The sequence below is a fragment of the Pinus tabuliformis genome, chromosome X (genome assembly GCF_031772625.1).
Source record: "Pinus tabuliformis cultivar Carrire ecotype Pingquan chromosome X, CPIR1, whole genome shotgun sequence".
Lineage (NCBI taxonomy): Eukaryota > Viridiplantae > Streptophyta > Pinopsida > Pinales > Pinaceae > Pinus > Pinus tabuliformis.
In genome coordinates, this window is record NC_142308.1 from 419,725,316 (window position 1) to 419,752,000 (window position 26,685).

The following is a 26,685-nucleotide window of genomic DNA, read 5'->3' on the forward strand; positions in this document are numbered from 1 at the left end:
GTTAAGAATAAAACTTTTCTTGGACTGTGAATATTGAATGTACGATTAGAAAGTGTAACTTCAGTTGGAATTCCGCTTGAAATTTCTTTATTATGAAATCTTCTGTCCAATTGGATACCTATTGGATCATAAAAATCGGGATGAATTTCTGTTATGGATTGGTGATCATGTAATAGGAAAGATGACAAGCCAGATTGCGAATATGATTTTTTAGTTTTAATGGCCTGTAATCTACTATGCATTAAAGTCAAGCTTTCAGCAATTTCTCGTAAAATGAAAGTTTCCACATATAAATCACTAAATAAATCAATGAAGAATAGATGGAAATTTTTGGAAAGAGATTTATCAATTAACGCGAATTGCTGGCAAGTTTCCAAAAATACTTTTTTTTGTTGATGATGTTTTGGATGACACAGAAGTTTCTTCTAAAAGGCTGATATTGATTGATCGTGGAATTGAAAAAGTTCTATATTTCCTTGACACAATTTAGTTTTCCAAAATGGTAATACATCTTTCGAATGTTCTTTGATAAGGTGCTCAATATACCATAGTAATCTATCAAAAGTCTGAAAATTTAAAATACAATCCGATTTTATACAAAATGAGTGCAAGCGAAAAAGAATGCAATGATTATCTGTACAACTAATGTTACAGCACAACTAGGATTGTCTTGAAATATCTTATTTTTCACAAGAACTGGCCAGAATTATGGGATCCGAGTAATTTCGAATTACGTCTTGTGAATCAGAAAACAAGTTATGATTGGGAACAGGCATAGGGGTTTGCTCATGATACGAATCATAGATCGGGATATTGTTTTGGATAGTAAAATCATGCAAATGATCTGTCACTCTGGAATGAGGATCGACTGATATGATTCTTGAATTAGAATATCTCTCATTATCTAAGCTCTGTTGAGTTACTTGAGATAAATCAACATCATCATAATAGCTATCATAAATGATTTTACAGGTTTCCCTAGATTTTTCTTTTTCATCCAATATTTTCAGAAAAGGAAGGTCAAGTCGTTCTTGTTTGTAAATGACCAAAGAATGTTCTATAGCTGCCTCTTTATTTTGAAAACTTAATGGTGATTCATTTGAATAATCCTCTATACTTTTTGAGATATCATTAATACTGAGGGGGAAAATTATCATCACTAAATACATCAGGATAAAGAGAAAAATGTGATTCCGAAACAATGCATTTGAAAATATCATCGTGAAAAAATTCTTGTTCATCACATCCACCGTAGACATCGGGCTTTAGATCATACCTTTGCATGTTTGTATTTTCCGAAAGAGAATTAATTTGTTGTTCTAACCTTGGCGTCTGCATTTGTTGACTTGCGATGATATTATCTAACCTTGTCTCCAAGTTGCTTTCTGGTTCCAAGGCAGGCTTTCTTGCAACATTCTCGCTTTTGTCTTCTTGCATTAGAGCAGGCATGTTTCCTAAGCTTTGGGAGTTTTCTTCATCATGAGTGATTGGCACATTCAAATTGGAATTTTCATTCCTATTAGAAGAAAATAAAACAAGACTCGAACTAATTTCTGATGGATCAGACATAGGAGGTAGGGAATGCTCAGCATAATCTGAAGATTCTTCATTCATGAGTTCATTTTCAAGATCATATTTTAGACAATCAAGATGAAATCGCATATTAAAATCCCTAACAGATTCATCTTCTTTTCGTAGATACTCAATTTCATCATATACCTGATCATAATCATAGCAATCAAATTTACAAACAAAAGCCTTGACAAATTGGTCCCAGCTGTGAATTGAGGCAACTGGGAGGGTTCTACACCATTTTCTAGCTTCCGCCGTGAATGTGAGAGTAAAAATTCTGCATAAAACGCCTTCATCAATTCTTTGAATGTTCGAACTTGAAACTCTTTGAATAAATTGAAGGGCATGATTAAAAGTAGAAGAATTATTCTTACCATTGAATTTTACCTGAGACAAGAGTCTTACCACTTCAGGTGGAGTGTTGGAAGAGGCACGAACATGGATGCAACTCCAAATGGGAAGTTTGTGAGCAGCCATCCTAATTCAAATGATTACGATTTCAAACCATTCCAACAGACACTATGCTTCAGGCCCTCCTTCTAGCGCCAAATATGTTGAGGCCCCGAAAATCGGGTCGACAACAAGGGGGATACCCACCCGGTCCGGACCTTGGTTGGCAGCTCCTTATCCGTTTGGTATAGCGGGTCCGACTGGGGATAATGGGACCAGTTTCCCAATCTAAGGGTGTGTGTGTGTGCAGAGTTGGATGATGTTGATCTAAGGGTTCTAATCTAAGCTACTTTAATCTAATTCTATGCTATTATAATCTAATGAAAACAGCACATCTAATCTATGCTAACCCGGGATGTATTTCTTCTATTATGCGATCTAAAGAGATTTCAAATAATAACTGGTAATAAAGATCATTCAGCTATCATAAGAATGAAAATCAATTAAGATGAACTACTTTGCATAAAAAGTTAGGCAAAACAGTTGTGAACAGCATATCGCATAACAAGTTATTCATATATCAAACATAAATAAATGACTCCACCGTACAAAAGTGCCAAATGGTAACTCAAACATTCATGCAATAACATATAAACAACTAAAAACTGTATATCACTTTAAGAATATAAGCAGAAATGGCCAAGAGATAAAAGTACCATTTATGACTGGTCCTACTCATAAGCTTCAAGCAACAATGATTTATCTCTACTTGTTCTAATATCTACTAAGAGTACAGAAGTGCAACATCAGTAGCAGATATCAAATGCAAACATTAATAAACCTCGATCCATTCATTCATCAAAACCTCCTCTGAGGGTGCAGAAGTGCATGTTCTGGGGACAAGTTTTTGACAAATTTTTGGACCCTTCTCTAAATGCATGAGAAGGGTTTAAATACTACTTCCTAATTCTAATAATAGTTTATTTACAAAATTTAGGATGCGATTTTCAAATGACCGTCCTTTTTCTAATCTAATTTTTAAGAAAAAACAACATTCTAAATAAAGCTACTTATGAATCAGATCTTTAAAGCTGCATGTATTCATCATGGGTTTGAGGAGAGTCAGCTGGTTGACTTCTGCTTTGAGCTGGGCTGAGAAAACAGAATCTATGAGAGTTGGCACCACTTTCTCGGCCACATTTATGATACATTTCACAGTCATCTGCTGACTATGCGGCTTCACCAAGTATGCCCAGTAACACTCCCAATTTAACCTGTTTAGTGCTTGGACCTCTTTTTTCTTTTCTTGCGCCTTCTGCTTCCATTCTGCTTGTTTTGCCTCCCTGATTTGATCGTCCCACTCGTTGAAGAGCAACGCTGAGCCCACTTCTTGTGCTACCTGTGTATTGCTCACAGGTGTTTTTGGGGCTTGTCCTTCAAGATTGATCAGTTCGTTGAAGGTTTCCCATTCCTTATCTAATTCTGTTGTGACGGGTGGTGCTTCAATGACGAGAGGGGGGACATCTCTTGACGAGGAGGCGATAACTTGCTGCTGTGGAAATTCCATTGACTGAGCGGTGTCCTTAGCTGACTCTTCGCCTCTATCTTGGTTGTTTTCGGATCTTTTAGAATGCTCAGGCATCCCTTGTCCAGTCTTAGATTTAGATCCGGAAGCGCTTGAATTCCCACTAAGGCTAATGCTTGGAGTAGGTTCTCTGGCAGGTGGTTGCAGCTTTTCTAGAGGAACACTGGCTAGTCTTCTTTCCCTGTATACCATGAATCTTTGGAGGTCATCTGGAGACAAACGCGATTGAGCTTCCCGCAAAATTTCCTGGAGTGAGCTTTTACTCTGAAATAAATCATCAAATAAATCTTTCTTTCCAACGAACACTTTTATCTTGACTGTCGTTGTGAAATCCTGGGCAACCTCATTTGGGTCAAATGGCCTTGCCGGGAATTTAAATAATTGTAGACACGTCATATTCTCTACTTCGGTGAACGCATGACCTACATCGAACAATGAAAAGGCCCCACAAGTATCCGACGAAGGAATGAGCACGCTAGCTCTTCTAAGGATGCTTCGGAAGAGCCCTGTGAATCTGCGACAGTGGTAACCTTCATTATCCTGGGGTTTTCTTCTTCAAGCAGTCTGTACATGCTTTTCCACGTCAATATCCCTGCGTATGGCTTGGTATCGCCCTTTGTTCTTCGTTCCTGCAGCTCATAAATGGAAATGACTGATCAAGAAAGGTGATGGGAGAGTCTTAAATGCAGCAGATATATCAAATATGCCACCTTACGTGAAGTAATTCTTTGCAAAAGCACGCGTCTACATTTAATAGATGACAACTAATTCTTTTATTATCATTAAAAGCGCATGATCTTGAGTCAGATTATGGTAAGTGGCTTTTCTTGAATAGCGTGCCTGAAAGATTCGTGATGGAGTGATTTTGCGATTTGGTTCACAATCGTCGCAGATCGCGACATCGCATTATCGCACCATCGCGCTCTCGTACCAACTCACAAATATAACATTGCAGAGTTGATTTGGCTTAATTTCGCAACCATTGCTTTATCACGATATCACAACATCGCAGATCGCAGAAGTTTTATGCTTGCCATATTTTGTTAGCCCATTCCCTGCGATATGCGATCTTGCGATTGGGGTTATCACAAATCGGAAAATCTTGAAGTCTTTCTCATTGGCATTACCTTATTGCGATGTGATATACTGCTTAGCACGAGAATTTTTGCACATATCAGGATTATACCCAAAAGGAGGTGTTTTTCTATCATTTTATGATGCAATTTTTTAAAGATTTTTCTTATCATAAACTTAGGTTTTAAAGTATTCAAAAGATCTTCCTAAGTTTACGATGGTGTTGTGGTGAAAACACAACCCCCCCATTATTGATTTTCTCAACTCAAATAATGGGGACCCTTTCTATAAAAATTTTGGCTAAACACCTTTTTGGATTTTTATTTAGTTGATTACCCTACGCTTTCGTTAATTTTTCATTTTCTTTGGATTATTGTTTTGATTGCTTTGTTAAAATCGATTTTTTATAAGCTTCCCATTGATGCTTGTTTCCCCTCATTTGGTCAACCGGTTTGAAAATGATACTCCTTTGAAGTCTCGTCATTTATCTAGCCTGGGTTAAAATGCATAAAATGTAGAATATTGCAGTTTGTAAATAAATTAGCTCAATAATGCATTTATTTTAAATATTAACCCCTAGTTAGTTCTTATTAACATTTTTTTTTTTTTTTACTTATACAGCCAAATTATTAAGCATCGGGATTTAAGAAATTCACTTCAATTTCCGAATCAAATCCTAATCTTGAAAACCCAAACATTCAAGTGACTGTAGTTTATTTTTATTATTTTTATTTGTTTTTCAAGTGGCTGTAGTTTAGATAATTTCACAACTTAATTAAATTTCATTAAAATAAAATCAAAATAAAAAATGATATTAGATTTTAATTTAATTAAATTAAAATTTAATATATCATATATATATATATATATATATAAAACTTATTTCGCAATCGAGAGATCGCATCGGGAATTTTGACTTGACACATTTTAAAAAAAGCCTCGACACTTCAATCCTCCCGATCCGATCATAAAAAATGCACACATCGCATCGGAGGTTTTTCACTTGACATATTTTTCAAACCCCGATGGATTCATGTCCCCGATCACCGATTAACCAAAGGGCAATGCGGCATTAACCAATGTTTAAAATTCATTTGAATCGCATCAGAAGTCTTTATTTGATATAAGTTTTATGCCCCCGACACCACTCCTCCTCCGATCCGATAAGTCAAGGTTTGACTTTCAAGTTAATATCTCCATTCATGGTTTTAAAGTGGTTTATGTAATAACATATGGTGATAATAGCTTTAGTTTAAAATGTTTAAATATTTAATGGTGAGAATAGGTTTAGTTTAAAATGTTTAAATATTTAATATATTAAATTTTAAATTAAATAAATAAATTAATATTTAGAATTTAATTAATTTAATTTAATTAAAATTTAATTATTATTTTGATTAATGTTAATAATTAATTATATTAGTTATTTAGATTAATTTTAATTAATAAATAGTTTGTTAAATGAATAGTTTAATTCATAATTAATAATTAATTTATAATTAATTATTAATTAGAATTCTTATTGAGGATTAGATTTTTAATTAAAAATTATGATTTTTAGCCCAACAATAGAATTTCCAGATTTATGCCAGATATGATTCATCAGCTTTGGAAGCTCATAGAATGAGTTTTACTCAGCCAAACAAGGTCCAAGACAACTCATTGGAAAGATAAAATCAAGGAGAACATTTCTGAGGAGGTTTCATTAACAGATTTGGTCATTTATTGGGTCGAAAATCAAGCAGAAGATCAAGCTCAAAATTTCTAAAACAAAATCAATTTTTTGAGTTATTTTCTGCGTTTTCATTTGTCCAAGCTTCTTCTATTTGTAGATCCATTCGTCAATAATATCTTTGGCCAATTAAATCATCCCAGGCATCAAAGAGAAAGCTTATATTTTATTTTCAATTATTTATTTAAATATAATTTGATTGGATTTGATGATATTTTGATTGCATCTTGATTTATTTTGATTTCTTTTTGCAGGAAAACAGTGGAAGAAATATGGAGAAAAGGATCTCAATCAATGAGAATGCTCCAGCAGTTGAAGATCAGAATTTTGAGCAAGTAAAATTGGATTTAGCATATTTCTCTTCAACAAACTCTTCTCTCAAGAATTCCTTCACAAATATTATAAATAACAGATTGCAGAATGTTATTAGAGGCTGCTCTCCTTTGCAATTCTAGACTTCTAAAAAGCACTACTGTAATAGGAATTTAGAGTTGTAGGAGAGAGGAGAGAAAATCTCAGATCTGGGGATTATTGAGGTTTTTCCTTTGTATCTTGAATTATGTATGAGGGGCAGAGTTTGTACTATTGTGGCTTTAGTTTTGAAGGCAGAAGTTCAAGCAATGTAAAGGACTGTTGGAGACCAAGGTCAGAGAAATGGGAGCAATAAATTGGTATTTTTAATACTACTATTTCAAATATCAGTTTCATTTTTATGGTAACAAGAATGTGTCATTTTATTCATGCTTGTGCACTATTGTCAATATGGGTAATTTGTCTCAATGTTGTTATTATGTATCTCTGTTCTTATGGAATAAATCCTGATTTCTGAGTAACTATTTACTCAGAAATCTCTCTTATTAAAACTGATTTATTGAATGGAAATATGTTGTGAACTATTTCCACATATTATTGTTTAATTATTGGATTTATTGATTTGATAATTAATATCATTTATGTGAACTATTTCCTAGGTATTGTTGGTTTATTATTTCAAGTTAAAAGGTCTCAATAGGATGTGTTTTGATATCCATAATGTCAGTTAATTGAACTACCTCATTAACTGGATATTCATTATAAACAAGACATATTTAAATTCCAATACTTTAATTATCTTGCTCTTAGTTGGGTTAGATCTATATCTGTCTAATTAAGATAGGATTTAGATTAGTTTCTTTTGCTTGCATTATAGAATAAGCTTGCATTTAGAGTAAATTCTACATTCTTTTAAGTCCTCTCCTTAAAGAGGCAAAATTTTAGTTGTGGCTTGGCTGAACCCAAATCAGCTTAAGGGTCATTCTTTTACCTGATCAGCAAGAAGAAGTGATCTGATATCCCTTTCTATTGGTAGTTAAAGATACATTATAAACCAATAGCAATAGGGAGAAGGTAATTGGACCTAGTTAAACCAGTCGGAGCCACCACACCAAACGGAAAAGGAGCTGCTTTAAGGTCCGGACCGGGTGGTTATCCCCCAATGTTGTTGCAGCGATTTTCGAGGCATCAACATTTTTGGCGCTAGAAGGAGGGCCTGAGACTTTTTGTCTATTGGAGTCTTTTCAATTTTGATATTTTAAATCACGATGGCTCCTCTTAAGCTTCCAATTTGGAGTTGTATCCATGGACGTGCATCTTACAATACTCCACCCAAAGTGGTAAGACTCTTGTCTCAGGTAAAGTTTAATGGTCAGAGAAATTCTTCTGCTTTTAATCATGTCTTTCAATTTATTTAAAATGTTTCAAATTATGATTTTCAAGGAATTGATGAAGGCATTTTATGTAGAATTTTTACTCTCACATTTGCGGCAAAAGCCAGAAGCTGGTGTAGAACTCTTCCAGTTGCTTCAATCCACAGCTGGGATCAATTTGTTACAATTTTTCTTTGTAAATTTGACGGCTACGATTATGAACAGGTATGTGACGAAATTGAATATCTACGAAGATTTGAAAATGAGTCTGTTAATGATTTTAATATTCGATTTCATTTGAATTGCTTAAGATTTAAAGACGAAGATAAACCTACGGAAGAAGAATCATTAAATTGGTTTGAATATATTTGTTCTCTTCCAACCATTCCCAATCCATATGAAATTAATTCAAGCTTTGTTCCATCTCCTTCCAATATAAATGAGAATCCCAATTTGGATGTGCAAATAAATTGTGATGAAGTGGTTTCACAAAGCTTGAAAAATATTTCTATTCAAATGCAAAAAGGCAACATCAGCGATTTTGGAGAAAGAGCCGCATTGAAATCTGAAAATTACTCTGCGGTCAATTCGGAAAATCAAATCGCAAATCAACAAGTACAAGCAACAGTCAAAGTAAATAATAAAATGCAAACTGCTGTACAAATTTCTGAATTTTTCCATGATGAGCAAAAAAACAGCCTTCGTCAAGAAAGCATAAGCACGCAAAGGAATGATCCGCAATCTGAAATTTACAATGAGCATAATGCACAAGGGTTCTCAAACAGAGATAGTTTTAAATGCATTGTTTCAGGTTCACATTTTTCCCTTTATCCTGATATTTTTAATGATGGTAATTTTTCCCCTCTTGGTATTAATGATATTTTAGAAAATACAGAGGCTGATCTAAATGAATTACCATTAAGTTTTTATCAAGATAGAGAAGCAATTAATGATCATTCTTTTACCATTAATGAACATGAAATTCTTGTTCCTCCTTGTTTTGATATATTGGATAAGATCGAAGGGAATTCTAGAGAATCTTGTGAGGTCGTTTATGATAATTACTCTGATATTAAGGATGTTGATTTCAATTTTTCTAAAGAAAATCCTCATGGTAAAATTCAAATAACATTTGAGAATGAGGAACATTTCAATTTAGAAATTATTCCAACCTATCCTCATTTTAGAGTAACAAATTATCTTCATGATTTCACCATTCAAGAAAACATTCCAATCTATGATTCATATCATAATCAAACTCTTATTCCTACTCATAATCATAATTCGTTTTCTAGTTCACAAGTTGGAATTCGAAATTACTCAAATTCCATAATTTTGGCCAATCCTTGTGAAAAAGAAATCATTTCAAAACAATCCCAATTGTGCTGTAACATTAGTTGTACAAATAGTGATTTCATTTTAGTTTTTCTTTCACAGTTATTTTGTTTAAATTTAGATTTATTTTCTGATTTTATTTTGCAAAATTTTCACACTTTTCGTTGGCATATTGAACACCTTACTATCAAACACTCAATTGATGCATTGCCCGATTGGGAAATTGAAGTTTCATATTATAATCATGAGCATCAAAAGATATTAATATTTCAATTTCAATCAATGCTAATGTTTCATCAAAAGCTTCTATTTTTTCAAAGGCAATGTCAACAGGAGTGTATTTTTGCAATCTGGCCAGCAATTCAATTCAATTAATAATTTTCCATTTCATTTGAAAGATTTCCATCCATTTTTCATTAATTCATTTGAAAAATATTTGGAAATTTTTCTCTCAAAGGAGATTGTTAATAGCTTAACATTTGTACATAACACTAACAATTTTTTCCAGGCCTTTGAATTTGAAAGCTCATATCCACAATTCGGCCTATCATCTCCTCTTTTAAACGTTTCCCAATCATTAATGGAAATCCATCCAGATTTTTGTGATCCAATTGGTAAAGAATTGGAAAGCAAATTTCAAGAGAAAGAGATTTTAATCAACTTGCTAACATTTGAACTGTACATACATGCAGCAATTAAAATGAGAAAATGGCTCCACTGGAAATATGACTATACCTAGTCATTTTCATGTATATGATTAGAATAGGAGTAGAATTAGTTTAGTTTGTTTGTTTTATGTAGTTAATTTATTTTTAATAGTTCTGTAGATTAAAAAATAAAACAAAGCAATCAACCATTTTCATACATGTTCAGTGAAAACATTTTCTCCTTATCAGAAAGTTTTAATTATTGTTTTCCTTTTTTTTAATTTCTTACAGCAATACCTCTACTCTACCTATTCTGAATAATATCTTGATTAAATTCAATTAAGGTTGCACTTGGCATCGATCGCCTCAAAGCCACTTTTCTTTATTTCGAGATTTCCTTCTAAGATTTTCTTTTGAAATTTATATGATAAAGGTTGAGGATATAAAAGCTTCATGATCTCATTATCCCATGAAATGTATGATTGTCTATGATCAGATTAATTCTAATTCAATCATTATTAGTCAGTCAAACCTTTCACGACAATCATATGAAGTTCATATTATCTTCCTCGAAATTTGCTAAGGATGTTCATTCTACTGTGTGCACACATTCAAATCTGTTTTGACATTTTTCCTCAATTAGTGGCTTTATCCCATTCTGATCTTTAGTTTATTATTTGAAGCTACAATACGCATCATATTTATTTACTAAAGGCATTATTAAACATTCACTATAGCAATACAGATTTTTTTCAAGCTAATTCGGAATGAGCAGAGGTAATAAATTGTTGTTTCAATTCAAAAGAGAAGACTATTTTCATATTTATTATTGGTAAATTTATATTTCCTGAGCATGAATAAACAGATTTTATTTAAGCTGATTGCACACTTAGATTTAGAATAAATGATGAGATGATTTTGAACAAAGTCAAAATTTTGATAAATCAAAGGAAGAATTTGAAGATTCATAAGGTAAAATTTGCAGACAATTTCCTTCCAGGTATGCATTTGCAAGTTCGTTCTCATCTCTTATTAGTTTCTCTTTTCCTTAGTTTATTTTTTATTTGTGTTCTGTTTTATTTACAGGTTTTCATTTGTTTTCAAAACTTGAAGTAAGCAGCAAACCCATTTCAAATTTGCAACAGGTTCAGGGAAATTTTATTTCTGATTCATTAGAATTTAAGCATTTTTGTAGCTTTGCTTTCATTCATTAGAAAACCCAAGTGAGATTTAAAACATTATCGTAAGATTCACGTCTGAAATGTTTCAACCTGATTTTCATATTGCTAATAAAAGATCTCCGATGTATTACCTCACTCATATGCCATATCGCATTTCGCATATCGGAGGTTTGCAAGTGAAGTATACTTCCATGATCATGAATCGCTGATCTCCGATAAACGACTTTACCGATATTGCGATGACCACATAATTCCGGACCCGATATGAAATTCAAATCAAATTCATAAAAATATCACGTCCGTTCAATCGCAATAATGGTAGGAGCATAACTTTAAAAGGACCGATGTTTCGGATCCGATATGTTATCAAATTTTCATCATAAAATTATCGGGTCCGCTCTTCATCACATATCGGCATCGCAAGAATCATATTGTGTTACATTGGGTACCCAAAGTTTGCCGATTGCCGATTAGCTACGTCATCCATCGCATCGCCGATATTGCAATCGTTTCATCACATTTTTTAGGCTCACGTCACTTCTCTGAATCTACGATGTGCGTTTTGCGATATGGGAAGCACAATGTAAATATTCTCCGATCCCCGATATAATATTTCTTTAATGATGCGATCGCTTCATTTCATTGCACATGTTCTTATCAGCAATTTGCCATTGCAATCTCCGATGCGATAGCTTCCAATGCATGCCTTTGAGCCATTAACATTTAATCGATATATGGCATAGCAACAAAAGTGAAGTCTTGCAAATTAAAATTCAAGCATGGTGAAGAGACATGTGATGCGAATCATCCGATACAGCGATGTGTTATTTTAAAAGTGAGCTTGGGTAACCACTATGGTAAGAAAGTAGTTAATGACTAATTTGCAGCATATTTAAACCATTTTAATTTCTCATACATTTCAGTTTTAAATATATAATTCCATAATTAAAAATGGAATTCAAGACCTCTCTATCTTCATATTTAAATTTTATTATTTTGGATTTGGTCTTGATTCTGGACAATTTATAAAATCATGGAATTTATATGAAACTTATAATATTTTGAGAAACATTCATTACTGCAAATTCTCATTCTCATTTCTGATGCATTTGTTTTAATTTCAACTCCCCTGAGCACTAAGCATTCCATTTTTACATTTTACTGGTTGCTTTAGTTTAAATAAAATAAATAATGATTTTGGGTTATAGGATTTTGGTTAGTTTGACTTCTTCATGTTTTTAATGTTAATTAAAATAAGAAGTCAGCTAGTTTGGAGAAACTGATACCTTTCAGGTAAGATCAAAAGCAATTATCCAATGGTAAGATTCATGTACCCACTTTCATTAATTTCCATTTCGTTACTTTAGTTTCAGTTTTGTTTTTCTGATATATAAATCTGTTTTGCAGCTCTTCATAAAAAACTTTCAACCCTCCGCCAGATCATATTTTCGAAGTCCATACTCTTCTCCTGGCTTAATTTCAAGAAGCAACGATAGTCTTCATCGAAATAGCTACACCAGGGAATTTCTGAACCTTTAGTTTGTTTCTTTGAGCATTCATGTTATTAAAAAATGATCAAGACGATGCTTTGAAACAAGAAGATTGATATCAGATAGAAAATTTTCATTGTGGCTGAATTTTATCGTCGCTGCTATCCAAAAAATCCTAAAACACTTACAACCCTGCAAAGTATGATTTTTCTAAATCTCAACATAAGAAGGAATGATTACATGCTTATTTTCTTTTTCTTCATATTGTTGAAGAGATTGGTATAAACATTCTTGTTGGAGTTTATCTTTTGAAACTTGGATTTTCCTTCATTTTTCAAATTTCTTCATTTTAATTTTGTTTGCTGATTTATTTTCTCACTTTAGCATAAGAATTCTTTTCTTTTGGTTTTCAGTTTTGATTTTGGTGACTTTGCCATAATTTATATGGAAGGCCTACTTGTTATCTAACAATGGTCAGCGTACATAGAAAAAAATAGTTAATAGTCACCTATTAGCTTTTTCTTAAATCTCTTGGTAAAGTTTGATTTTCTTATTATAAAGGTAGACATACTTAAGGAAGATATTACCAATCAAGAGAAGTTGGCAAAGTATCATAAAATCTGAAAAATTTCTTTTTCATCAAATTGTAATCATCTTGAGATTTCAAAATTTTATTAAGATCTTTCAAAGTTTTATTATCAGTCAAGAAAAGTTATTTTTTTTTCCTCTGGAAAAGTCACTGTATATTTCATTAAATAGTGTCAAAAATATTTACATATAGAGTCTGAATATATTCAGATGCATCATCAACTAAAAACAGTTTTGTCGCACTACCACGCAGGGTATGCTATCTGTTCGCTGCACTTGCTGTTCATTTAAGATTTATAACAAAAATTTGCAGAGATATTTCTATAGAGTGCTATCAATAAGCTGTCAAAAATGTTAAGTCTAGTGATCTATATGCTGATCCAGGGTTGGGTATCCTGGATCTATATAAGGTCTGTGATAAAACTTTTGCTCCTGCTGATCAGTGATCTCTGTAATCTCCCATAGACCTCTATCCATCAACGATGCCTCCTTGGAAAGTTTGTCGGCACCCTCATTATGTTCCCTGTATATATGAGAGATGTTAATATGATTAAAAGCTGCTTTGAAATGGAGTGCTTCTTGTAATATAGCGCTGAGAGTGTGTGTGTGACAAGTAGCAGTGCCATTTATCCAATTTACAATAATCTGTGAGTCTCCAAAAATATTTATGCTCATGCAGTGATGCCTCAGTGCAAAATGAAGAAGGTGACGGAGTGTAATTAGCTCAGCGAAATTATTGGTGCCAACCCCCAGGCCAGCCTTGATTTTGTATAGGTGATTTTCAGATGTATGAAGTATGAAACCGCCTCCACAACTTTGCTGAGTTGCGGCTCCGTCAAAATATGCCCACGGCATGCTAGTGTCTATGGGAGGATGCGGAGTAGGCTGTCTTGTAGATGGCGGGGGAGGGTCGGGCAATTCCTGGAGGGCCGTCACAATACTAGTTTCAAGCAGCGTCCAGTGGATTGGCTCCTCTTTGAAGATGGCTTTATTTCGGGATTTCCATAATGCCCAGTTTACTATGATTGGTAGATTTATGATTTTCGTTCCCCTGTGTTTCTTATCCCATGCTGTCCAGGCATATTTGATGTTTGGTCCCTCCCAGGCTCCTTCGAAGTTGATGTGTGTTTTTATATTCCGCCACAGTTCTACAGTAGCTCGACAGTTCAGAAATATATGCTCAATAGATTCCGAATCCTCCTTACAAAAGACACATCGGGATGGTCCGTGGATGGCTCTTGTCAAGAAAAGTTATTTATAACCAAGTAAAGACACTTTACAGCAAAGCACCTTTAACTCTGAGATTGTCATTCTTAACTCTTAAGGAGTCAATGATTCTCCCTGTCCTAGAAAGTCTTATTTTTCTAGAGTGTGATCCAGAAGTATATTTAAACTTAAAAGATAAGAGGTCTCATCATGAGCCTGCTTACCATGATCATAGGGGAAAAATAGGCTGACATTACCAACACTGCTAAACAAACCAGGGTAATGGCTTATGATTGCCAACAATTATAAGACAAGGGGTCTCATCACGAGCCAGCTTGTTCAGTCCAATTATAACCAGTGAATGGCATTGTCAACTATCTGGCCACCAAACCAGGACAATGGCTTTTAAGATTTATAACAAAAAATTAAAAATAATAATAATAATAATACATATATAAATGGATTTATCTCTAGAGATGGGATTCTGAATCACTGATGATTAAAAGGTAACCCTGTCGAGACTATAGATGTTTGCTGGCAGCAGTGGCTCTACCTGTGGCAAATGAGTATATTTTAAAAGCTAAGCTGTAAAGTGACCCCTGCTTTATCTCTACAACTAATTAAGGACTGATATAGAGTTTTGAAATATTTTAATTTATGAGAAATTTTAAGAAAATTTACAGTTAGATGATTCTGGCTTTTATTCAGATTAATGAACCTAGTCGAACATTTCAAACATAATTCTCTCTTCTTTAATTATTTTTACTTTAATTTTAAGAAAATCTCATTCATATCAAACAGAGATAACTGGTTCTTCTCCCGTGTGTCGCCATTGTTGTGGTGAAAACACAACCCCCCCATTATTGATTTGCTCAACTCAAATAATGGGGACCCTTTCTAAAAAAAAATTTGGCTAAACACCTTTTTGGATTTTTATTTAGTTGATTACCCTACGCTTTCGTTAATTTTTCATTTTCTTTGGATTCTTGTTTTGATTGCTTTGTTAAAATCAATTTTTTATAAGCTTCCCATTGACGCTTGTTTCGCCTCATTTGGTCAACCGGTTTGAAAATGGTACTCCTTTGAAGTCTCGTCATTTATCTAGCCTGGGTTAAAATGCATAAAATGTAGAATATTGCAGTTTGTAAATAAATTAGCTCAATAATGCATTTATTTTAAATATTAACCCCTAGTTAGTTCTTACTAACATTTTTATTTTTTTTTACTTATACAGCCAAATTATTAAGCATCGGGATTTAAGAAATTCACTTCAATTTCCGAATCAAATCCTAATCTCGAAAACCCAAACATTCAAGTGGCTGTAGTTTATTTTTATTATTTTTATTTATTTTTCAAGTGGTTGTAGTTTAGATAATTTCACAACTTAATTAAATTTCATTAAAATAAAATCAAAATAAAAAATGATATTAGATCTTAATTTAATTAAATTAAATTAATATATAATTAATTTAATTAAATTAAAATTTAATATATATATAAAATATATATATATAAAACTTATTTCGCAATCGGGAGATCGCATCGGGAGTTTTGACTTGACACATTTTAAAAAAAGCCCCGACACTTCAATCCTCCCGATCCGATCATAAAAAATGCACACATCGCATCGGGGGTTTTTCACTTGACATATTTTTCAAACCCCGATGGATTCATGTCCCCAATCGCCGATTAACCAAAGGGCAATGGGGCATTAACCAATGTTTAAAATTCATTTGAATCGCATCGGGAGTCTTTATTTGATATAAGTTTTATGCCCCCGACACCACTCCTCCTCCGATCCGATAAGTCAAGGTTTGACTTTTAAGTTAATATCTCCATTCATGGTTTTAAAGTGGCTTATGTAATAACGTATGGTGATAATAGCTTTAGTTTAAAATGTTTAAATATTTAATATATTAAATTTTAAATTAAATAAATTAATTAATATTTAGAATTTAATTAATTTAATTTAATTAAAATTTAATTATTATTTTGATTAATGTTAATAATTAATTATATTAGTTATTTAGATTAATTTTAATTAATAAATAGTTTGTTAAATGAATAGTTTAATTCATAATTAATAATTAATTTAGAATTAATTATTAATTAGAATTCTTATTTAGGATTAGATTTTTAATTAAAAATTATGATTTTTAGCCCAGCAATAGAATTTCCAAATTTATGCCAGATATGACTCATCAGCTTTGGAAGCTCATAGAATGAGTTTTACTCGGCCAAACAAGGCCCAAGACAGCTCATTGGAAAGATAAAATCAAGGAGAACATTTCTGAGGAGGTTTCATTAACAGATTTGGTCATTTATTGGGTCGAAAATCAAGCAGAAGATCAAGCTCCGAATTTCTAAAACAAAATCAATTTTCTGAGTTATTTTCTGCATTTTCATTTGTCCAAGCTTCTTCTATTTGTAGATCCATTCGTCAATAATATCCTTGGCCAATTAAATCATCCCAGGCATCAAAGAGAAAGCTTATATTTTATTTTCAATTATTTATTTAAATATAATTTGATTGGATTTGATGATATTTTGATTGCATCTTAATTTATTTTGATTTCTTTTTGCAGGAAAACAGTAGAAGAAATATGGAGAAAAGGATCTCAATCAATGAGAATGCTCCAACAATTGAAGATCAGAATTTTGAGCAAGTAAAATTGGATTTAGTAGATTTCTCTTCAACAAACTCTTCTCTCAAGAATTCCTTCACAAATATTATAAATAACAGATTGCAGAATGTTATTAGAGGCTGCTCTCCTCTGCAATTCTAGACTTCTAAAAAGCATTACTGTAATAGGAATTTAGAGTTGTAGGAGAGAGGAGAGAAAATCTCAGATCTGGGGATTATTGAGGATTTTTCTTTTGTATCTTGAATTATGTATGAGGGGCAGAGTTTGCACTATTGTGGCTTTAGTTTTGAAGGCAGAAGTTCAAGCAATGTAAAGGACTGTTGGAGACCAAGGTCAGAGAAATGGGAGCAATAAATTGGTATTTTTAATACTACTGTTTCAAATATCAGTTTCATTTTTATGGTAACAAGAATGTGTCATTTTATTCATGTTTGTGCACTATTGTCAATATGGGTAATTTGTCTCAATGTTGTTATTATGTATCTCTGTTCTTATGGAATAAATCCTGATTTCTGAGTAACTATTTACTCAGAAATCTGTCTTATTAAAACTGATTTATTGAATGGTAATATGTTGTGAACTATTTCCACATATTATTGTTTAATTATTGGATTTACTGATTTGATAATCAATATCATTTATGTGAACTATTTTCTAAGTATTGTTGGTTTATTATTTCAAGTTAAAAGGTCTCAATAGGATGTGTTTTGATATCCATAATGTCAGTTAATTGAACTACTTCATTAACTGGATATTCATTATAAACAAGACATATTTAAATCCCAATACTTTAATTATCTTGCTCTTAGTTGGGTTAGATCTATATCTGCCTAATTAAGATAGGATTTAGATTAGTTTCTTTTGCTTGCATCATAGAATAAGCTTGCATTTAGAGTAAATTCTACATTCTTTTAAGTCCTCTCCTTAAAGAGGCAAAATTTTAGTTGTGGCTTGGCTGAACCCAAATCAGCTTAAGGGTCATTCTCTTGCCTGATCAGCAAGAAGAAGTGATCTGATATCCCTGTCTATTGGTAGTTAAAGATACATTATAAACCAATAGCAATAGGGAGAAGGTAACTGGACCTAGTTAAACTAGTCGGAGCCACCACACCAAACGGAAAAGGAGCTGCTTTAAGGTCCGAACCGGGTGGTTATCCCCCAATGTTGTTGCAGCGATTTTCGAGGCATCAACAGATGGTAACCTTATTTTGAAGAAAGGAAACTCTTGCTTTTCCTAAATTTTAACTAAGGGTCCCCATTCATTTAGTATTTTGGACAACACTTAAATGAAAAAGGGGGGGTTGTTGCTGGCCACAACAGAAGGAATGGAGAATTTGATCCTTTTTCTCTACCCTATCTTCAAATAATATTTGTGTTCTACTTTTTGATGTCTTCAGAAAGTTTGGGAGGGACACATCCCCTATAACAATGTCGAAATGTTAGGCACGATCCAGGGTTTGAAATACTTCACTCAAATCCCACCTAGAAACTTGTCAACAAGTCGAATCTGATCAGACTTTTGACCACTCTTTCAACCCTTCAACTCTTCAAAGGCAGTGTTGAATTTTTTTTGGTATTTTCTAATCTATTATTGTTAAAACTCTAAAATTAACAATATACTTCAAAAAAAGAAATGCCACTATCTTCCAACTTCATACATTTAAGAGCGAAAACATCAATTGAATACTTGTGAAAACTTGAAGAAAATACTAAAAATAAAGAAAACCCAAGGGGTGGGCTCTTCTGTCATGATAGGGGATGGTCCAATTAATGATAAACCCAAATACATCTACAAAAAGACAAATTTATCCACACTCAGATTGTTTTAAGCCATAAAAATATGTATCCAACAGTTTCCTTCCTTGCCTTCTATGGTGAAAGGTAGGGTTAAACAATACATAATGTTCAAAAGAAAATAAATAAACTCCTTGAATTCTATAGGCCAAAACACTCATTTTTAGATGCAAATCTGCCTTTATAAGCACATACTAGGAAAGAAAATAAACAAACTCGTGAAACTATGCAACAGAGGGAAAAATAGATAAAAGTCTCTAACTTCTAAACCAACTATCCAAGATGATGCACATAATTTAGATTTTTAAATTTTAAACCAGAAATGAAGACATGGTTTTCAAATTTTAAACCGAGAAAGAAGACATAGTTTTCAAATTCCAGAATAAAAATTTTAAATATCTAAATTATACCAAATTTTGTGTTTCACATTAGGAAGCAATATCTACACTATACAATATGTGTTTCACAAAAAAAGGCAACCACATTTCATTTTTAAATTCATTCAACATTAAGATATAAGTAGAAGGAGGAGTTACTTGGGGTTATCTCAGGTGGTTAGGTGGAACAATTATTATCGTTCTTGCCCAGGTTCAAATCCCTGCTAGTGACATGATGAGCTTTGATGTTTTTTTTTTTTGGTTATGATTATGATGTAATGGCTTTAAACCTGAGGAAAACACTCTTAAGTGAGCATAACTGTAGGTTGGCTTGGTACCAACAACCTCACTCTTGCCTTCAGGTTGAGAGCAAGGCCGATTTCTTTATAAGAAAGGAAATAAGTAGCAGAAGGAATCTGAACTAGTAATAGGCCCAATATATAATTATAGCACTCATTCACAGTCATGGCCATTCTTTGCATATTTATAACCATGAATTAGAACTCATAATGCCACAATTAGTTGCTAATTTTCCATGGATGACAACATGTGTGAGTTGCCTCATTTTGCCAAAATATGCTTACTTGACAACCACATTGTCCAAACTTAAGTTGTAAACAAAATAAAACAGTTGCACACACCTACCAGGTGCTCTTCAGACTGTTACATCATACCTGCAACCAAAAATAGGTAACCAAGTCTAAGCAGAAAAACATATGTGCATTTTGTAAACCATTTAAGTGCTCATCCAATTCATGCTAATACTTTTTATGATCAGAAGGTTTCAAATACACATACTTATATCAGTCTTCTAAGCAATGAAACTATTTGACATTTAAACCGATGCATATTTAATCTCTAATCAATGCTTATCAAAATTATAAACCATGATATCCAAAGCAATGAAGACCAATGCATATTTATCAAAATTATATTCTGTTTACTTATTTATGTTAGTCTTTAAGGTGACGAGAATATCAGATATTTGAACTCATGCATTTTTAATCTCTTATAGCTTCTCAATAAGCCAGTCTTTTTAATCTCTAATCAATACTCATCAATGTTATAAAACATGATATCCATAGCTTAAAGATCAATGCAAATTAATCAAAACTTATATTCTCTATGTAGTTCTTTTGCAAAAGGCATGAAGCACACAGATTGAATACGTATCCTAAATAACATTGATCGAAACACACAATCATGGACGTTCAAACCATCAAGTAAAATCCAAGAAGAAATCATCAAGCAAGTATTTTGGTGCATGTTATAAAATCATTAAATTGATCCAAAAATCTGATTATATGTCTGTACACAGAATATCATTGCTCAATAGAGAGCCATCAATCCTTCCAAGCCTATTCAAATGTACCAAGTCCAATGTCATATATTCTGGGGATGAATATGAGTTCAAATATCAAAAGGCACACTATAGCTACAGTAAGAAAACGATCAAGCCATTCAAGTAAACACATGCACAGAAAAGGACTGCTATGGGCAGGAAATTTAAGACCCAAAAGGCATAAAGTCCAGAAATTCGAACATATATCTCAAAGAACATTGATCTAAACTCGTAATCATAAACATTTAGAACATCCATGTAAAATTCCTACATCTGATCGAGCAAATGTCCTAGTGCAGGCTCTGAAATTATTAAATTGATCTAAAAAACTCAACACGTCCATAGACAGAGTATCATGACTGATAAGCGAGTCATCAATCCTTTCTACCCAAATGTACCAAATTCAATGTCATATACTTTGGAGATGAATATGAACTTGAATACCCAAATGGGCATAACTATAGGTGTTGTAAGCAAATGATTAATATATTCAAATGCATACATGCACAAAAAAAGGGTTGCAAAGGGGTGGGAGGTCCCAAAATAAAGAGTGAAGTTGAGTGAGGTAATTATTTATCTGGATGCAAACCCATTTTTAGGATAATAATAGCTTGTAATATTTGGATCCAACTTTGTTTGGCGTTGGCGTTGGCTAGATCCTTGATTAAGATAGATCTATACTAATAATAATAATTATACAAACCAGAGAAATGCCACACAGCAGGTAAACAACAACCCTACAGCCTACTGCCTATAACAAATCACATAGATAACAACCTCAACAAGAAGGAGCATGCTTAGCATGACACCAATTCCTAGAATGGAGAGTGTCATCAGGCATTGAGGCTTTTATATGGTTAAGACTCAAGAATCAAGAAGCTAGAAATTGTGCACCACAATAAATTTCTTCTTGAAACTATTGGGGATGTTCTTTTCTATCTAAAACCTTCGTTGTTATAGATTTTAGTTGTCACAGTTGCTTCTTTTAAACTGATGGTTGTTTGGTTGTTGTAGTTACTTCATTTAAACTGATCGGTGTCAGCATCATAATTATTTTAATAAGGTTGGTAATATGGTCAGGCCTTTTAGAGATGAATTTGAAGTATTTGGTGAACAACTACAAATTGCATAGGTACGAAAATGATTCTCAATATGTTTTGAAGAGTTATTGAAAACCATTTCCTTGAAGGAAGCACAATTTAATTAGATAAATTATTTTAGATTACAACAAATCATGTTTTTCATCTTCACTAATTTATCAGGCAGCCACTTAATGCGTTCAATTCTTTATGGGAAACCCTATACATGAGTTTGGGGAGATAGGGATTGGATAAGACTTATTGTTTCAAAAATTGATTAGGAAATTGTTACTTCTCAAACTCTTACTATGTGGAAAACTCTAACCATAAAGGATGAGAGCCTAGAGGCAATTAGTAGGCAAACCGCCCAATGTTGGCTCAGTGGATTTTTTCCTCACTTTAGACTAAGGAAATGGAAATTTGAGCCCAGTGGGATGTCCCTAAAGGTTCAATCTAGCCAATTCATTAGTGTGGGTGTGATCTTAGCTTAGGTTGATAACATATATGATCGACACAGTCAATTGATTTTCCTTTAAGAGATGTGAAGGAAGTGTGATATAATGTGCAGATAAATTATTAGACTATCCACAAGCATGAGTGAAAATCAAATACAACAAAGTCTGACATAGAACTTCAAGCTCCAAGATTTTTTTTATTACTAGCAATTGAAATGTGAAAGGATGAGTGTGTTTGAGATATAACAAGTGAGAATCATACACACAATATGTTGGAAATATAAAGTGAATTATGACAACTTTGGCATGAATTTCAATCACAAGATAGTGCTTCAAGGCTAAATGATAAATTACAGTAATACAATTCATTCATAATCAAGTTTTATTAACAAATGTAGCACTGGGTCAAGAGAGTCATCTACGTGACTGTAAAGTCAATTCCAGATTGCAAATTTCAAATTATTATGTATCCATAACTGTATGATTTGTGTGAAAAGGAAAGCATTCACATCAATGAGTCAAGTATGCCATGAACACATCAAAGATGTTACAAATGAAAACTCTGTTCCTTAGAGAAATGATGTCATTCACTATACTCATAAAGTTGCAGTGCTACCAGCAATATGAACAAAGAAAGATAGTGCACATTCCCATGATCAATCACATCAAAGAGATAATAACTTGGACAAAGAACATATATGATTATTAAGTGGGTTCATTTCTTGCTTAAACTGGTGATATGAAAACTACAAGATGAGTACTCAATGAAATTAGACGTTTCTTCCAAACATTGCAATATACAGTGGGACAAGTAGATAGTGAAGGCACAAGCCATTCAGTTGGATATGATTTTGATCAAACTAGAGGACACGATGACATGATTGATTGCCTTCCCTCTTGGCATTAAGAAGATGTAGCAGAATCAATGGAGAAGCGAGCAATTTGTTTAAGTTTGTACAAGCATAATCCACTCATAAGCAGGAATAGAGAATAGCTGACCATAGCTTACCTTCTTATAATATGATCTTCTTTGAGATGCTTCCAAAATCTAGTGCATGATCAGACCATCATATATAATTCCCTGATTTGGCTTTAAAATATTTTTTTTCGTCTTAACAGAAAACAGAGATTTCCACTCAACAAAAGATTCAACAACTTGTGACTTCACATTGCCCCAAGAAACTCAATTTATTCTGTAGGGGAGAACCCATGTCAATTAAAACAACTATAATCAGAAAGTAAGATTTAACTTTAACAAGAACTGAACTGCCACAAGTGAAACTCACAAAATTTCAGCGCTTCGTGTTAATAATTGACAGTGCTATTAATGTAGATAATGATCTTGTAATTAGTAGATATTTTTATTTTTTTGTTGAGTTAAAAGCGTTTGAGGAGCTCGTGCTCTAACTGAAATTGATAGTTGAAGGACTGTTTTCGTAGAATTGTGAGAGAGCTCAAACTTTGCAGCAAAATAACACTAGATGCCTAACATCATTCTAGCATGAAAAATCCATACCTATTGCCAACTTAGCTCAAAGGGATTCATCACTTGCAAAGGGAACATATACTCCAAAATCATGAGAATATAACCCTCATACAAGGAACATTCTAGCCTACCTAATTCCCTTGTACCTACTTGAGTCAAACTAAAATAGAAGCTTGAAAAGAGTAGCATATTAGGTAAGCAAACAATAACCCATAAGCATGGAGGAAATGAAACAAAAAAATTATAAAAGATACAATCAAATCCCAAATGATATTTAACAACTAAGGCCCAATGAGAATTTACTCATCTATACTAATGTTTTCAAATTAAACATTAGGACCCCAGGGGACTGGAAGGTCCAGTGGAGTCATCACTTGCACAGTGGGTAGATAACCCTTACCCCAGATGCATTATAGTAAGTAGAATTTCCTTGAGCATAGTGGGTTCTAAATAAAATAAAAGCTTTAGTGACATTGTATAGTACTTAAGTAGATAATAGAAAAACATGGAGGAAATGAAGAAAAAACTTTATTGAAGATACCGATCAAAATCCAAATGGAATTTTAACACTAAACCCCTAAAGAAAATTTCTTCATCCATGCCAATGGTGTCAAGTCATAATAATAGAAGAGGAGAGTTAATGTTTAGCCTAATGGCATGCTAGTGACTATGATTTTGCATGAGTCTTGCAAAGGCCGCGACCCTGCTTATGAGTGAGTCTTGCAGAGAGGTGCTCCCTATCAAGAGTGAGAACCATTTAAATGATTCCTGTGCCCTCATTTGTAAACACGATGAAGTGATGGAGTTAATAATATCTTATTCCCTTTTATATTCTATTTATACCATTCGTCAATACCAATCCGGCAATGGTCTAATCGCTCAATGGAGTGTTAAGCTCTTAACCAAGATTCTTCTCTTGTGTTCAATCATTTGCATATTGCATGAGTTTGAAAGAGATGAAGCTGGGTACCAAGTCCAAGTGAAATTTCCACCCCTCGAACTTGGCAACTACCGCTCTTTGTAAACTCAAAAGGAACTCGTATGAATGGCACACAGTAGTGAAATGTATAGTAATGTTTTGCATAAAACCAATGCACCCATTAAGAACAAAAACGGGTGAAAAAACATGAATAATATAAACTGTCATTTTAGCTTGCATGTATAACTAAAACCTAATACTAAAGGACCATGTTCTTAGCCCACCACAGTTCGAACTCTCGACCACCCATACACTATACCAACTAGTTACCAAATGCACTCTCAGTGTGCCTTATACTAATATTCTGGGGCCAACCACTGGGGCCATTGCAACCCACCTAGGATCCCACGTGTGAGGATCCCTCCTACAACATAGACCATATAATTCAATATGAAGGCAAAACAGAGATCCCTAGCCTTAATCATGTCAGGAAGGGTTTCCCACCCGTTCTTTTCAATGCTAATCTTTCAATTGTTTTGAGATTATTTTTAATGAAATCCTTGCCACCAGTGACATAGACAAAGTTTCCCAGAGTAGCACAGGCGAAGAAACACCGATTGGTGTCCAGATGAGGCAACACACTCCAATATTCAATGCAATTGTTATAACAGAGAGAATTGTAGACCTCATCGAAGAATCCAAGGCCTAACACGAAGAGATTTTTGCGGAGAGAAATTATCTAGACTCCATATTTCCCCCACTGAGAAACGGTAGATGACAGGCGGCGGTATCAGAGTTTTGTTGCGGGTTCTCTTTGGATTGAACAAGAGCCATCTGTAATCGTCCTTCCAAATGCATCCTTGAATTGCCCAGGTCTTATTGAGCACAGAAATGCAAAGCCATTCTTCTTCTTTTTGGTCATAGGTTACTGAAGAGCAAAGGAGGGCATCTCTCCAAGAACAACACACTCAAGAAGCAACAACGCGGCCATAGCGAGGCAGCTTGCACAAGATCTTCGCCGAAATATGGTTCGGAAGATTCAGGAATACCAGAGGATTGGAAGAATGGGGGGAGGAAGATCCACATGAAATTGTCACGGTTAAGTTACTCCGTTTCTTTGGTTCATCATCCTCCATTTCACCTCAAACAACAATAGCCATAAAAATTGTTGCTGCAATGGATCTCAATTAATATTTGTTCATTGTGTTGTAACTCAGAGGTACTCATATTTCAGGCAAGATGCCCAGCATCATCGCTGGAATACTAAGAGTCGGAATGTGGATTATTGTTTTGAAAGAAATAATCAGAAATTTACTTTACCCTTGGATTAATCCTACTGGTGTCAACTCTCGAAGTGTAAAGCCTGGCATTCCATATCAAGCACAAGCTATGAAACAATTTTGGATATTTTGTTTTCTTTTGCAAAAGATATATATATATATATATATATATATATATATATATATATATATATATATATATATATATATATATATATATAGATATATATATATATATTCATTTAAATTTATGGTCAATGTCATTTAATAATTTAATAATTCAATTTATTTTGGTTTCTAATATAATTAAATTTGTTTACAATAATTATTTTTTTTAGTAGGTAGGCTTCAAGGTCCATTTTGAACCTAGGCTTTGATACCACGTGTGAGGCTCCCTCCTAGGGTCCTCTAACTAAAAACTAAATTTCCCTAATTTTAAACACAATAAGATGGGAAATAACTTATTTCTATCTAAACATTTATTTCATGATAATATACCATTAAAATTTATTTACCACAAATTAATTAAGCAAGAATTTCATTGTAACCATTTAAATAAGTAATCAATAAATGAAGGAATGCCTGTTCCAATAGCTTAGTTGAGATGCTCCTGAGCTCCTGACTCTGTTGGGATGCTCCTCTTGACTACCTGACTGGATTTGCCTCCCAGCCAACTAGGAAGTATTTCCTAGCCCAGGGAACCTCCATAGGTTCCCTAGCCCTCCGAGCCCAAGTCCAACCAGATGTAGTGTGTCCAAGTTTAACCAACACTCTCCAGATCCAAGTTTGATCTCCCTCCTCTTTCTCCACATCCCTCCTCCAA

General features: G+C 33.4%; 1 pseudogene; it reads right to left on the bottom strand.

Annotated features, from left to right (window-relative positions):
* Positions 1–24,938: 24,938 nt before the first annotated feature.
* On the bottom strand, positions 24,939–25,718 carry LOC149140351 (F-box/kelch-repeat protein At1g67480-like; annotated as a pseudogene).
* Between the last annotated feature and the right edge of the window lie 967 nt (positions 25,719–26,685).